The sequence below is a fragment of the Nematolebias whitei genome, chromosome 7 (assembly GCF_014905685.2).
Source record: "Nematolebias whitei isolate Nwh7 chromosome 7, NemWhi1, whole genome shotgun sequence".
In the NCBI taxonomy this organism is placed as follows: Eukaryota; Metazoa; Chordata; class Actinopteri; order Cyprinodontiformes; family Rivulidae; genus Nematolebias; species Nematolebias whitei.
The window spans coordinates 48,121,611-48,124,357 of record NC_056504.1 but is presented as its reverse complement, the minus strand read 5'-3'; the positions used below and the strand labels follow the sequence as shown (position 1 = coordinate 48,124,357).

At 38.7% G+C, this 2,747-nt stretch overlaps 1 protein-coding gene across 1 annotated transcript in view; it reads right to left on the bottom strand.

The window, feature by feature from the left end:
- LOC119412013 (gastrula zinc finger protein XlCGF57.1-like) overlaps positions 1-2,747 on the bottom strand; it is a 520,281-nt gene that overhangs the window by 178,829 nt on the left and 338,705 nt on the right. The window lies entirely within an intron of this gene.

The following is a 2,747-nucleotide window of genomic DNA, read 5'->3' as shown; positions in this document are numbered from 1 at the left end:
TCCACCGCCGCCTGCTGGCCAACCCCGAGAACAACGCTAAACTTTGGTCCATGTAAAAAAAAAAAAAAAATCAATACAGAAAATGCATTTCCTGCGAAGATGCAGTGTGGATGCTTATAATAATAATAATAATAATAACCAGCATTTTATTTAAAAAGCGCCTTTCATGACACACAAGGACACTTTACAGTAAGAACAAAGATCAACAGGAATAAAGAATATAAAATACATAAAGAATATAAAATACATACAGAATATAAAATGCGTAAAGAATATGGTGGTGAAGGCTGCACAGAAATCTGTTGGAATCAGCCTCCCCACCATCACAGACATCTACACCTCCAGATGCAGGAAGAGGGCCACCTGCATCATGAAGGACCCCACTCACCCAGCACACACACTTTTTGCCCCACTCCCCTCAGGAAGGAGGTTAAGGAGCATTAAATGTAGAACCACTAGACTGAGGAACAGCTTCTACCCTGAGGCTGTTAGACTCATGAATCTCTAACTAGAATAATCACTGTGAAAAACCATATCATGTTGCTGCTGATCTGTTTCATGTTGCTGCTGATCTGTTTCAGTGTTGATGTGTTCATGCGTGCACATCTGCTCACAGACTCATGTTCATGTTTGTGCTGATGTTCAATGTTTTATGTTATGAGTGCTTAGTGTATATTTAGTTGATGTTTTTCTTAGTTCATATCTTAGATGTTATTACTGTTTTTCTTCTACATTTTATTGTTGGATGTAACTGGGACCTTGTGTACATAATTTCGCTCCACCACATGTACCACATGAGGTGCGAATGACCATAAAGAAACTCTGACTCTGACTATAAAGTACATACAGCAGAGTTAAGGATAAGCGAGTCTAAAGAGAGGTGTTTTCAGAGCAGTCTTGAATATAGAAAGAGAGGTGGTGTTTCTTAAGTCAGGGGGTAGAGAGTTGCAGAGATGAGGGGCAGAGCAGGTGAAGGCCCTTCTCCCCATGGTGGAGAGGCGGGCAGAGGGTACATGGAGGTGTAGTGAAGAGGAGGATCTGAGAGAGCGAGAGGGGATGGAGATGTGTAGGAGGTCAGATAGGTACGGAGGGGCAAGGTTGTGGATAGCTTTGAAAGTGAGAAGAAGAATTTTGAAGACGATGCGTGATTTAACCGGGAACCAGTGGAGCTGCTGCAGGACTGGAGTGATGTGGTTATAGGAGGAGGTTTGAGTTATGACACGGGCAGCTGAGTTCTGGACCAATTGCAGCTTCTGGAGAGATTTGTTGGGGAGGCCATGAAGAAGGGAGTTGCAGTAGTCAATCCGAGAAGTCACAAGACTGTGAACAAGGATGTTCTGTGGAGCGGGGTGTGAGAGAAGGGTGGAGACGGTTAATATTTCAGAGATGGAAATAGGCAGACCGAGTGACGTTGTTGATGTGTGAAGTGAAGGAGAGAGTGGTGTCGAGGATGACACCAAGACTCTTGACCTGAGGCGAGGGGGATAGCAGAGAGTTGTTAAGGGGGATGAGAAGATTATTGCTAACGAACTTGCTGAAAAACAGCTGAAATTAGTTAAAAACATGCTGAAATGTAGCTGAAACGGAAGAACAAGTTCATTCAACCTAGGTAGCAGAAGAACACATATTTGCTGAATTTGGTTTAAATAGGCAGAAATGAGCACAAAAAGTTGTAAACTCTAAAAGCTGAAATTTACAACAAAAAATTTGCTGAAAAAAAATTAAAAAAGAGCTTAAATTACCAAAAGGAAGTAGAGAGAGCGCAATTGTGCCCAACTAGGCTGAAAGAAGCTGAAATGAGCACAAAAAAGTTGAAATTACTGTATTTGAAAAAAAGCAAAAATTTGCAAAAAAAATCTAATAAAGTAGCTAAAATAGCAGAAAGCAGCTTAAATTAGCAGAAGTAAATGGAGAGAGAGCACATTTTTGCTGAATTACACTGAAAAAAGCTTAAATGAGTGCAAATCTGAAATTAGCTGAAATTAGCATAAAACAGCTAAATAGTATCTGAAATAAGTGAAACTAGCATAACTATGCTGAAAGGATCATAGCAAGCTGAAAATAGCAGAAAGAAGTTAGGCTGCAAGTATCAGAAATTGCCATGAGAATCTTGAATTTATCTGAAAACAGCTGAAATTAGCTTAAAATGCTAACAAGCTAGTTGAAAAGGTAGAACAAGCTTAAATTAGGAGAAGAAAGTATGAAGATCATAATTGCCCAATTAGGCTGAAAGAAGCATAAATGAGCAGAAAAAGTGGAAAATATCTGAAAAAAGACGAAATTAGAAAGAAAAAAAAAAAACCAGCTGAAAAGTAGCTACAAAGGCTGAAATAAGCTTAAATTACCAGGATGAAGTTGAGAGAGCACAATTTTGTTGAATTAGGCTTTAAAAAATAAGTTAAAACAAGTGCAAAAAGTTTGAAATTAGCTGAAAAAGTTAAAACAAGTGTAAAAAAAACATAATAGCTGACATAGCAGAAAAAGCTGAGCCTTGTAGAAATAAGCTGAAAGGAGCACAACAAGCTGAAATTAGCAGAAAGAAATTAGAAGAAGCACAAAACGTTATCGTTAGCAGAGATAATCTGAAAGGAGCACAACAAGCTGAAATTAGCAGAAATAAGTTAGAAGAAGCACAAAAATGTTGTAGTTAGCAGAAATAATCTGAAAGGAGCACAAAACGGCGAAAAAGCAGCTGAAAGTAGCTGAAAAAAGTTTAAATTTGCAGAAAGAAGCTGAAAGGAGCACAA